Source organism: Pleurodeles waltl, chromosome 4_1, assembly GCF_031143425.1.
Source record: "Pleurodeles waltl isolate 20211129_DDA chromosome 4_1, aPleWal1.hap1.20221129, whole genome shotgun sequence".
Classification (NCBI taxonomy): Eukaryota; Metazoa; Chordata; class Amphibia; order Caudata; family Salamandridae; genus Pleurodeles; species Pleurodeles waltl.
In genome coordinates this window covers 826,724,791-826,737,789 of record NC_090442.1, presented here as the reverse complement: position 1 = coordinate 826,737,789, position 12,999 = coordinate 826,724,791, and the positions used below count along the sequence as shown (strand labels likewise).

The following is a 12,999-nucleotide window of genomic DNA, read 5'->3' as shown; positions in this document are numbered from 1 at the left end:
ATTCCATCCTAGACCAATGAATATCTATGAGATATGAAAGCTTCAGGAGCCCCTTTTCCCATTTTGCGGGGAGGCCTCATCATTTAACGTTATGCCACTGGTCACAGCTACACCAACGAATAGGATTACATAGGTGATCTATAGCATTCATTATGTTACCAGTAATACAAAGACATCATAATAAAAGAGGGAAATTAGGGACTCTGATTGGTCATTCGAGGAGGTTTCTAAATGGTAGGAGGTTATAAGTAAGGTCCCAAGGAAATGCGTAGGAAATTGAGGCATAAAAATGGCTCAGAGGAGTCAGAGAACTTGAGGCACATATAGAGTCAGCAGGCGCACACACATTGCCTTCTGTCTGTAGGGTTGCCGTGACAACTGTCAATTCACGCTATCGGCATGTTAAACCGTAAATGTTTCAGTGCAAACCATACTTCTACCTTCTGTGTTTGTTGTGTCACACAGAAAGCGACATGCTGCATAATAACCGTCCATGCAATTTGTAGCAACAAATCAAGCAGTTTGTTTTCCCCCCAAGCAAGCATTTCATAGCGCCCAAATCAACAATTCATGAAAACCAACGAGCACTAAAAAGACACTAAGCCACTGCTTTGTGCATCCCCCAACTGCCTCCTCATCATGGCCCTAAAGCCAGTCCTTCCACAGACTGTCAAAGTAAATTTTCTTCATAATCTCAGCTACCATCCATTATTTACTGCTGTTCAGCTTATTTCCACTTTGAGAGCGCCAGTAACAGCTGCGAGCCTTCTATTTGCTTCCAGAACACAGTAAATAAGTACATACTTCAGGTTAGCGTCGTCCTTACTTTAGGGACTCTCTTTGAGCACTGCATTTCCTTGCTCAACGTGGCCATGCATATGAATGGAGCCTGTTCTCTGCAGATTGATTAATCCGCCTATGTCAAGTGCCTAAAATCGAGCACTGATCAGTTAGGTGCATATGCACCACAAGATGACAAATATTTCCAGCTAGCCATAGTAAAATCTATGGCAATAAATACTACTGTGGGTAAGTGACAGCATATTTTGTAACCCTGCCAAACAATCTACGGTTTCCCTTCTTCACTTATTTGTATTACATAATGTACTGACATTCAATGCTCAGGCAACCCAGTAAATCAGTAATTAAGCATGTGTGCACTGACATTACTTAAAGCACTCATTTTGAGCACGTGGTTGCTGCACAAGATTCCATTTGAGTTATTCTTTTGGCTTCTGATGAGGCATCAGTGATTGAATGGCGCGCTAAGAGCAGTACTTGTTTTTGGGTCTCACACTATAGGACTGGATTAGGCTACTGCTCATACATCACACTGAAGATTTCTTAACCACCAGCAGCACTTCCGTTTAGTGTTCATAAACTAGTCCTGCACACTGAAGGCCACGAGACGCCTCTTGAGCATTGCTCAGGGACTATTACATGTAAATAGGAATCACCTATTGTGGGGCAACTGGAAGAGGACAGGCTGAGGCATGTCAGTAGGAAAGAGAGGACATACCGATGAGATAAACACCAGTCATCTATATAGACTGTAGGTCATAGTGGCTTGTGTGACTAAAGTGGAACTCTAATTATTGAGTGGCACTCCTATTTATGTTCAGATGTATGCGAAATATAATTGAACATTAATATTGAGTGTCTCATTTACTCGAATTACCTATATTTAAAAATCATATGGCATGTGATAATTAAGAAGTATGACTTAACCGAAATTACCTGTATACAGAGCTGTTTATGATTAACAAAACCAATACGAAATAGGCCCATTTTCAAGGAGAGAATTATTATTCCACCAGATCTAATAGAATTTTTCCTGCTATTCGAGGGACTGGGATCCCCTCTGCGTGTACTAATATCATCTAAATGAAATGGACCCCCTCCTCAACCACCACCACACCTGGGAGGTGAGAATGAAATGAACCTATTTAATTATGGATGTGAATAGGTGTTCTGTCATGCAGGGAGATTTAGAACTTTAAGTAAGAAACTAAATACATTTTCTAAATCTGATTTAGGCTGACTTGTTATTCATCCCTAGAAGGAAAATGAATATATATATATATATATATATATATATATAGTTATATGAACTTGTCTGTGAGAACATTATCAATTTGAACTTAAAAAATGATAGAAATTCACCAGTTATAGTTAGCAGAACTAATTAGAACGTACGCCCTTCCATGCACTGCTATGAACTCGCATATGACATCACTCATGACATGTTCTATGACATCATTACTGACATTACTCATAACATCTCAAAAGTCATCATTAATGACATCAGTGATGTCACTGATGACATCATCCAATGAGTGTGTTGGTTTGTGTTATAGTTTACATAGAGGCGGGTAATTACCCTGTTACTTTTCTAACTAATTTTGTACACCCTGTGCCCAGCTACTTGGTATAAGTGTTTACAAAACAATGCACCATAGGTGTGTAGAGGTTATAACCACATTATAAATCTTTGTATTGAAGAGTAACTCTGTGTGCAGGTGACAGCTGACATGTTCATTATGTTTGACACATGTTTTCTAGTACTACAGAAAAAGTTTCCAGCAAGGAAAAGATTCTAAGTACTACATACTAAATATTGTAAGCAGCCTCGGTTATTAGACATAATCGTTTTATTGTGACAATTTCTACTTAACATAGAAGATTGTGTGTACCAGCTACTAATCCATGAACATATGCTTGCTTTGCTTCAGAAGATGGGTTATCTGTAACATTTTCACCATAGTATGAAAGCAGCAGGCAGTATTGTCTTTAGCACCCTCAGACCTTGGTTGTTTTATGTGAATAGTCACTCTTTGGACACGATTTGCATAGTGTGAACAGTTGTATACAGATTGAACACAGTGAGCAGGGTAGGCTGCCCTTTCATGTGTGGTTCATAATCAACACAAACTCGGCTACCAATGAAGTGTATGGTATAGGGTCAATGTTGCACAAAATGCAAGTTTGCTTTACCCGTGGTTTGTGTGTATGTTCACAGTAATGATGCCTCATAATATTTTGAGCTATTTTGAACTTCCTTTCATAGCTCTAATGCTACACCCATTTATAGAGCAATGTGTACAAAAAAGAAGCTTGGATGCTGTCATCAGTGATGTGATCAATGATGGCATTTGAGATGTCATCAGTGATGTCATAAAGGATGTAATAGAACATGCCATGACTGATGTAATATGTGAGGTCATAAGCAGTGCATGGCTGGGCACTGCTTATGAATTTCAGTGTTTCTTCCTAAGAAATATTTAAAGATATTTCCCCACTATTGGGTAAAGCCAACTCTATACCTAAAACATTAGTGAAGGCAATTCATACAGAGGCCTGAGGAATACTTTAATTTTATTGATCCTTATAGAAGACAAAGGTCCACAGCTATGTTAATTATAAACCAATGTGCTTAATAAATATAATTATCAAAAATTTGCAAATGTTTTTTGAGCTGGTTGTTAAAAGTAGTTGATAGTGTGATTTGGAAGAAACAGGGTGGATTTTTAAAAGATAGATCTGGACATCTTAACATTAAATTATTCACCAGCATTGCAAGGAAAATGAGATAAGGGAGAATAATGTTTCGTTTCTCGCAACTGATGCAGAAGAAACTCTCCAACAAACTACAATTATCTGTACAACGTTTTGAGAAGAAATGGATTTGAAGAAAAATTTGTAACAAGGAGATAGTGCCATTTTAAGCTCTTGAACGCACAGCTTTTGTTTAAGTTACTTCTGCATGCTGAACGATACCAAGCAAGGATGTACCCTGTCTCCATCCCTGTTAAATATCTCATAGGACCACTTACAATAGCCACATTGATGTGTATAATCGAGTAATTTAATAAAACTGATACATAAAGAACCTTTAAATGTAGATTACGTGATTCTTTTAGTATCAGAGCAGAAAATCAGTGTCTATTAAAATAGCATCCATAGTAGTTTGTTAAGAAATCAGATTAACTTTTTACAGTGTGGAAAAAATTTATTTCTGCCAAATGGCAGCCATAGTGGGAAATAATTAAACTATGGAACGACTGATGAGAGGAGGTTGCCAAAAAGAGACCTTTTTTTATGTAGAAGCTAAGGGCCATGCAGCTTGCTGTTTTGACCCAAGTGATGGTAATTGGTCTTAGGTCTGCTCGACATATAATTTTATTTGGCTGGTAACTGTTTTCTGGCCTCCGCCATATTGCGTGTTCCTATGGTAATGCTCCATCTTTGGTCGTTCTCTGTTGAGGTGTTAGGCCAAATTGCTTTTTGGTTCAGTTCTGCTTGACAAGCCAGAAACTGTGTTCCAGGGGCTTCTGCCTGATAAACATTTTGTAGGTGACATTGCCATCTATATACCAACAGGTCTGGCCAATGTCAGGCTATGCTCATATTAGCAAAGTAAATGCAGTGAGGTGAAAGGCATAGAGGCAAAAGTGTTTTGTTTTGTGTAGGTTTGGTGCTGGTGACATTCCAGATATTAGCCATTTTTTTCACAAAGGTAAGGTTTAAGCTGCAGTTAGGCTCATCGGGAAGGAGGGGGTGGTAGAAGAGTCATTTACAGCCACTCCCTGCCCCTTCAGCTCACTCGTGCAGCTTTTTGCTTTCTCCCATTGTGACGCTTTTTCGTTTTTCTCTTCCTCCATCTTTCCCATATTTGCTCGCAGTAAATGCTTGAGGCAGAAAAATAATTGCAAGCCCTCACAAATACGTGCTGGTGCCCACACAGGAAACAACAAGCACAAATTAAACACTGGATTTAATGCAAACCCATCCTGTTCAGTTTTGGACCAAGCTGCTAACACAGATAATGCCACAAGACAACGCCAGATCCTGGGTCTTCTGTGTTGTCTCTGTCCATGCAGGACACCTTTTTAGGTCTCACAGGCAGTTTTAGGTGTCTTGTGTGAAAGCCTTATCTTGGTCTATGCCAGTACTTGCAACTGGCTTTGCCCAAGTCAATTGCTTACCATTGATTGACTTTGTCGCTCTCACTTGCTTGAGGTTTGCCTATTCAATTAAAGTTGCAGGGATTCCATCAGATCCTTCTTGTTTGTGACATCTTGCTGCCTTACCCTAATTACAATTCCTTTAGTCTTAAAATGGTTATCTTTTTAAGAAAGCACGCAAGCATAGCTGAATATTCGCTTGAGTCTGCACGTTTTTGCTCTAGAATCATCTTTCAAATGAGAGCATATTACATGCTTCTAATTAAAAAATGGTATTCCTAATTATCAATAACTTATCCCATTATATGATACTTAACATTTGTACCACTTACTTTTTTTATATGTTGCTGTTGTCTCCACTGTTGACGATGATGCACCACTTTTAATTCCAACTTTGTTGTTAAAAGCACAAAGTTCTATTTTCTGAATCTTATCAGCAGGTATTTGTTCATTACGTGCATCGCTAACGTTTGATTTAAAATTCAGAAATAGCATACTATAAAATACAACCACATGGTGAGGAAAGCGACTGTGAAATATTTATAAATGGGTAAAAATAGTGCACATTCGAATTTAAGCAGTCAGGCACAAGTGGTAATCTGAGTTGTTCACCTCTTGAGGGCCCACTTAATAATTTCGAAAACAATCGTATTGTCCACAAAATACACATACATAGTTATCCTCATTTTCTAAGGGCAGCAGTTTTCTTGTTCTGCCCATATAATGGAAAATGAATTGCATTATCTTTCATGTAAGGGATAATCAGGGTCGGATTGGGAAGGGGGACATTTGTGCATTGGGCTGGTACCTCAGAGTCACCTGTGGGCCATTTTTTAGGGCCTCTGTAAAATGGCCCAAGCGTCTTATCTTCGTCCCCATTCCCCGCCAGACCATTTGAATGTGGCGCCAGTATCTTGGTCACTTCTCTGCTACGCTGTAAATTGAGGCTGAGGGCCGGGTGTTGCTTTAGCCTTTGGGGCATTCTCACCTCAGTACCCTGCCATGCATGACCTGCTGTGCCAGATGTAGTGTCATCCCCCGCTGGGACTTCACGTTTAGGCCCATGATGTATGTTGGGAGGGTGAGACTATGTAGGGACCACGCTGGGGACCCAGGTAATTTTGTGCCATTGGGCCTTTGTCACCTAAGTCCCCCAGAAGGAGTAGCAATTCTGTGCTTTACTTGACACCTGCCTTGCATTATCATCGCCTCAAGGCTATAGTGTGCTGGGGATGGGATAAGAGAAGTGTCCTCTCTAGCAGCCAGGTATTGTCACCTCAGACCCAGTGTATTTTAGTCCTCGTTGGGGGATGAGGAGGGAGGGGAGAGGGTTGCATAAAATTGTATGAGGTGCCATGGTCAGAGCTGCAGACGTTGGAATTAGGTTTGAGTCCCAGCGTCAGGTGAACATTCCTGTGATTCTGGGAAAATCACTTAATCTCCCCTAAAATAAAGTCACCTTACCTAAAATAAAAATGATTTTTTTCTTGTGTAATGTAACTGGTGCTCATGTAAATTTCTCTAATGCCTTTGGGCCGAGTTCACACTATGTAAAACTACAAAAAATAATAAAAAATAATTCCAATGAGACTAATGAGATTGTGATCCATGACAGAGATAATCAGGGAATGTGGTCCACTTTTTTGGGAGTGCCCGGGGCTAATTGTGATCCCATTCTTTGCCCTGGAGATAATTATAACTATGAAAAATGTTAGCTATAAACTGTGTCCATTGTTCTCATAACCTAGTCCATTTGTACCCCATTTACAATCAGCCATGCGAAAGACTCAAAACAATTTTATCAAACAATTCTACACCCTTCTCACATTAAGGCAGTACTCGTAATCCCTTGTAAGAAAGTATGTTCTTTTGCATGAAGTTACATGTCTCCTGTGGACCTTAGCACACCAATTCATTTTTTAGTGAGATCTTTCGAGAAGCCTTTTGGTTATAGGATATACTCTGACCATCTTGACTTCACTAACAAGGGGAAGGAATCGGATTCCAAAGCCATTTTGGTGTGGATAGGTAGGCAGGGAATGTCCATTACCTTACATACACCCCTCAAGGGTCCATAAGCTTCTGCCATTGGGAGAAAGCTTCTGCCATAGTTATTTTCCCTTTGAATGGTGCACTGTTGGGTAAATTATGGTAAGACAAATAGGCTTTTGACCCAATATTTGGGGGTTAACCTAGAGTCCTCCCCACCCACTGGCCAGTGACCTGTACAGGAGTGGCACCTCACCCCCAGCTTCTCAAAACCAATCTGAGCCTGAGGCAGAACCAAAGAGGAAGAAGTCTGCTGTCTTTGACCTGGGTGGAAACCTGAAAGGCAAAACCTGCTCCCACTTGTACCCAGGATTAAGAAGTGGACTCCCAGGCTAAGTTGGCTTACCTGCCTGGCTACAGGGACATGACAAGCTACAAGAGGCATTTCCAGGAAGCGACCAGTTGAACAGAGGCAGGTGAACCCTGAGTGGATTGTGCTAGTGGCCTCTGCTATACTGAGTCCTGGTTTTTAGGTGCCTTGTCTGAGGTCTGGGGAGCCCAAGGTAGGACTAAGAAGAGCTGCTCCAAACAGAAGGAAAAGTGGGGACATTTTTTACCTCAGGAGGGCTAAGGCAAACCACCAAGGTTATCTAGCGAAGGCACAACTTTGGCAGTCAAGGATATCAGGTTCATCCTGTTCAGATATTTTTGCTGTCCAAAAGAAGACCTTAGCAGACCATTGAGTCAATTGTATCCAGTATTGTTGCACCATGCTGGGTAAAATCTTTGGGTTAGCCTACTAGGCTTAGCCGTCCTCCAGTGTATTGTGGTCATCTCAAATTTCATCTTAGTCCTTATTAATCACACCCATAGACATCATACTTTTCTTGGCACTTTTTTAACTTAAACAAATCATATCTCTGGGTCGATTTAGATTGTAATCAGTTTTGTGTCATTTGTTTATATTAGATATTAGAAATTGGCTGTAGGATTTTTTTGTTTTGCCATTTGAAGTGTTTTTATACTGCTAACTACTTTACACATTTTCTTTTACGTGTAGCCTGGCAGCTCTGTGCTACAGCATTTGGGGGGTTCAGCCCAAGTTTATTTAGGGAACTTTGTGTTTGACGTGACACGTCTGCACCCTTATTTCTCATGGAGGACCCACATCTTCCCCAACTAATTATCCACTCTTACATCCCTCTCCAAATTTACTGCCTTGAAGTAATTACTATCTTGCCTTCCACATGTCTTTATATGACTTAACTTTTACTATGATTTTGCTGTTTGGGGATATTCTTTAGATCAAAAAAATGTCTCTTGCTCTGAGTTAGTTTCACACGTTCACTTTTAAACTCTATTGATGTCTGATCGGTGATAAGTCAGATGAGATATGTGTATGGTGACTGATATTCAATATATGGGGATTGTTTTGAGATAATCTAGGACCAATTACAGCATCATGGGTTTAGGAGTTGATTAAATTAGATTATGGGAAAGTATCTGAAACTAGTCTCTGATATACAAAGGTATGGGTGCCCTTGGTTGCATACTTTGCATGCAGAAAGAAAAGGATAATCTGTTCCAGTTACTGGGTCTCTAATAAATATTATGTCTTCAATGTGGTGCATAAATTACATTAACTTGGACAGATCCAGTGAGGTTAGATGCTTCTTGATCTTTCTTGTGCAGGTCTTTCCTGTAAATTTTTCATGAAGTGATTTGGTATCACAATTGTGTGCTCAGATGTCAGTTGCTCTCTTCTAGCTGGCCCCTCTCTCAAAGTAAAGACACAGCTGTATCCCCATCAGTGGTGATAATAGAGGGCATACACTAACAGGAGCTGTTACTTTGTACATTTATGATTATCCTGTAAGATTGGTTCTGACCTTTGGGATGGTCTGAACCTTGAAAAACAAGAAAATTGGTGGATTTTGGGAATTGTTCCTAATTTAGACTGGGTTTTAGCTTGTCCAGGAGCTGAAAAGTGTATTTTCTCAGCCTGTGCCCCTTAAACTTTAGGCCTTTTCAGTAAAATACATAGGGAGGCTATAAGGGCAAGATGTCAGTCTTGATCAGTGGAGGCGTGTTCGGACCTTCCACATGCAATAAATTGGTTTCAATAAGGGATATTTTCCTCACCTTTGGTAGGTTAGCTTGGGCAGCAAGGCAATCTGAAAAATGAAAGATATTGTATGTAATAAAGCAGCCAAACAACTTGAAGTGGAAATTCCAGCCCATTATTTCATAAAGTGAAAAGCTGATTAAAAATCAAAAATTCACATTGAAAATAAGTGCAAAAAGGTGTTGCGTGGAAGGTGGAAAGCGTATAAATGAACTCATGAAGTCTGACTGAGACATAAATACTTTGAAAGGCTGACCCGTAAGTGTATGCTGTCAGATTGAATATGAACATGACTACTTTTGCACTTTTCAATTTTTTTTTAAGAAAAAGGTAATTTCGGACCAATCTGAGGGCTGTGTCCGAGCATTCCTTCCTTGCAGGTCAGCTATACAGAGCAGGAGTCCTCAGTGAATATTAGTTGTTGAGTGGAAAAATATTTGAGTGTGAATGGAAACAATGAGTAGCCAGCTGGCAAGCAGACACAACTTAATTAGATGTAACCCTTGCTTCTGGTGAATATTTCCATGTCCATTCTTTTCCTGCAGCATAAAGGAGTCTTGTGGCATGGATTCAAAGATTGTATCTGCTGAGGGATCCCTGAGGTCAGCCAAGATTACTGGGAAACCTTGGTAAATAGTTTTTGGGAAAATAACTGTGAGCAGGCCATCAGCAGTGCAGCTATCTATTGATGGTGCATTTTGGTCAGAAGTAAGCTTCCTTCGGTAATGAAGGGTTCACCACCAAAATGAGAACATGATCCTACAAAACAAAGATTTAAAAGCAAAATGGAATTTTGAAGGTTTTGTAAAGTGTATGTTGTTGGTCTGGGCAACCCTCTGCAATACTAGGCCTTCTCCATCCTTCTGGGATGCAGAGGCTGATTACTACGTGGGCAGACAATTGTTACATGTAAAGTTTGGTCCACAGATCTCTCCGGGCTATACCAGAAAGCTTGTTTGTGCAGTTCCTGTAATCATGTAGTCAAGATCAGAAATTCAAGCAGAAATCAAAGCAAATCTTCAACACACCCATAGCAGTTTGACTGGGATTTGTCTGGCAGAATAGGCAAAAATGTCTCCCTTCTTCATCTAAACTGCTTCTGAATGCAAATGGGCCAAAACAGATATTAAGTAAATAATCTAGCATGCCAATAGCAGGCAGCCCTAAAGCGATCCCCGAACGACCCCCACAAAGCACCCCCACTTTTACTACAGTGTGATGAAATTCTTTTATTGGGAGTGCACCTCATGGATCCTTTGCTAGGGCATAGGGGGAGGAAAGAAGGGCTCTAACTTAGTCGATCTCCATAAAGCTAAAGGCTTTGTAGGATTTTTATGCTGGCTGACCCTTGGCAACATGGCCTGAAAGCAGAAGGACTATTTACCAGGGCCTTGTGCAATTTTAATTGGCCAGCAGTAGGTTAGTGTGCTCCTGGAACTAGAAATAAAGAGTCTCCCTTTTAAAAACATGTTGCTTGGGCACTCTTGGTTGCCACACTGGAACCTCTTAGACTAGTGAAGTTGTGCCTAGCAAGACGTATACCTTGAATAGTCACGTGGTAACAAGTAGGAAAAAAGTTTCCTCTGTTTCAGTCTGAGAACAGTAAAAGAAATCTCAGTTCCGAAGGGCATAGCTGCCGCTTTTATCCACTCTTAATCTCTCAGCAGGCAAAGAAGGAAACGGTCAAACTATTCCCTGACCTCTACAGGAAGATGGTGATTGCCATCAAGTGCCTACAACTGAGTTAGGGGTACCCAGATTGCTGGTAACTTTCCCTAATTGGATCATACTAGAGTAAACAATATGGAGGGGGGAGGGGAACTAATGCAACTGAAATGTCAGGTCATAGGATTCTACCGGCCTCTGCCCGTCGATAGAGAAATGTTCCTCCTCTAGAGCTACTGTAAGATTCCATTTCACCTTGACTGTGGCCATAGCATACATTGAAGATGTATCTCCTTCTGCTTGACGTTGTTGGGGTTTGTTTTGCGTCTGTGCTCTCAATATTTTTCTCATCTGTGAGGTTGGGCCTTCTCTGCATTTACCAAGTCCATTTGTGATCTAGTTTAAAAAACGTATTTTTTTCCTGGAGTCCCCACTAGAAACATGATATTCATTGTCCAGTCATTGACTTTACCCCTGCCTTTCCGGTGTGCTTTAAAAGAATAACTGGATTCCTACGGCTGCCTTCTGAGTTAAACATACTGGCAAGAAATATGCTCTTTCATTTTATGCTACAGGTGTGATGTATTTAAATTATTTTGATGGCAGCTGGTGATATTTTATATAAATTACAACACACATAGTTTTTTTTAAAGTATAATTTAATTGACCTCACAAACATTTTACTTAATTTCAGCCAACAAGTATTTTTTGACATACGGCTTGATGATATTTATCCTGGGCATAGCAGCTCCCACTACTTGCCAAACTGATGCACGCCCTTTGACTGTACTGAGAAGAGTTGATCAGGACCATTTACGTAATGATCCCTTTCAGTGGGAAGCTCTTTAAGAACCTCCCACATGGGCATATGCTTCCTTTGTGGAAGGTCAGCTCATTTTGTTATTCCAAGCTTTTAGTTGTCTTTCTTTTCTGACCCTGCTGGGATTACTACCAGAGTAAAGCGTACATAACGTGACATATTTGTTAAGTGCATGCTCGCCCTTGTGGGTATCTTGGCACTGAATAGCAGATGTTTGTTGTTACCCAGCTCTATGGAACACATTTTATCAATCTCAAAATGATAAAAAGCTGCGGGGGTTCGCTTTCATTCGAGCCTGTGGTCCCGAGATCAAACAGAGATTTCCGAAGCAGATACATTAGAACACTAAGCATCCAAACTCCTACCTACAACAAATGCTATATGGGCATCAAGTAGAGGTGAGATTTAAATGAACATTTCATCAAAATCCACAGGTTTTTCTCTTTCTGCATTTCTAGTGAATGTAACAGGGGGACTTCCATTCATGATTAAGGTAGATGCGTTGCTGTCAGCCTGCGTTAGCCTTATTTGCGACTAGTGACCACCCTAATGAATTCTGGAAACCCACAATTGGAAATAACTAACTTAGGGACTCATTTAGAGTTTAGCAAAAGGCATACTCCGTCCCAAACGTGACAGATATCCTGTCGGCTGCATTACAAGTGCCACTGAATATAATGCTCTTGTAATAGGGCGGACAGGATATCTGTCACATTTGTGAGGGACGATCCCATTTACCAAACACCAAATTAGGCCCTTAATTTACTGCCTTTTTGAGCATTGTCTTCATTTTTAAGGCACTCTTGAATACCTTTTTGCTGGCTTGAGTCTAGAATGAGAAAAAAAACTTTCCTCGTTTTAAAGAACTTTACTTCCGATAGGAATACCCCTGTGCGGATAGACGCATACTCATTTAAAAATGCTACATATTGCCAGTCGGGCCTCACAGCGCTAATAAGGGATGGGGCGGGGTGGGTGCAATGAAGGGGGCGGGGAATCCATTTAATTACTAAAAAAAAAGAAATTAAACTTATCTTCTCCACTGCAGCGCCGCTCCTCTTGCTCCTGTGGGCTGCAGGCAGGCACAGGCTCCCAGCCTGCTCTGAGCAGCCTCAAGATTGGCTGGGAGCGCCCAGCCAGGGCGCACTGGGGCAGGCTGGGAGCCTGTGCAGGCTTTCTCCAGCCCGGCAACTGTGTTGCCGGGCTGGAGAGAGCATACTGTCAATGTGTGTTTGTCCAGCCCGAGACGGCCGGCCAAACATACATGCGGAGTGAGCACTCCCCCTCGCTGCTTGTCACCCCTATGGCCCTGCCCCTTTCAGAACGAAAGGATAATAAACAAAGTTTATTACCCTTTTGTTCTGAAAGGTTTGCAGCTTCTGCTGCTGGCAGGGGGGCGACGCTCCTCCGTCCTAACGGAGGAGGCGCCCCTGCAT

The 12,999-nt window shown here is 41.0% G+C and overlaps 1 protein-coding gene across 1 annotated transcript in view; it reads left to right on the top strand.

The window, feature by feature from the left end:
• TRHDE (thyrotropin releasing hormone degrading enzyme) overlaps positions 1-12,999 on the top strand; it is a 2,205,852-nt gene that overhangs the window by 639,648 nt on the left and 1,553,205 nt on the right. The gene's annotated exons all lie outside the window — the stretch shown is intronic.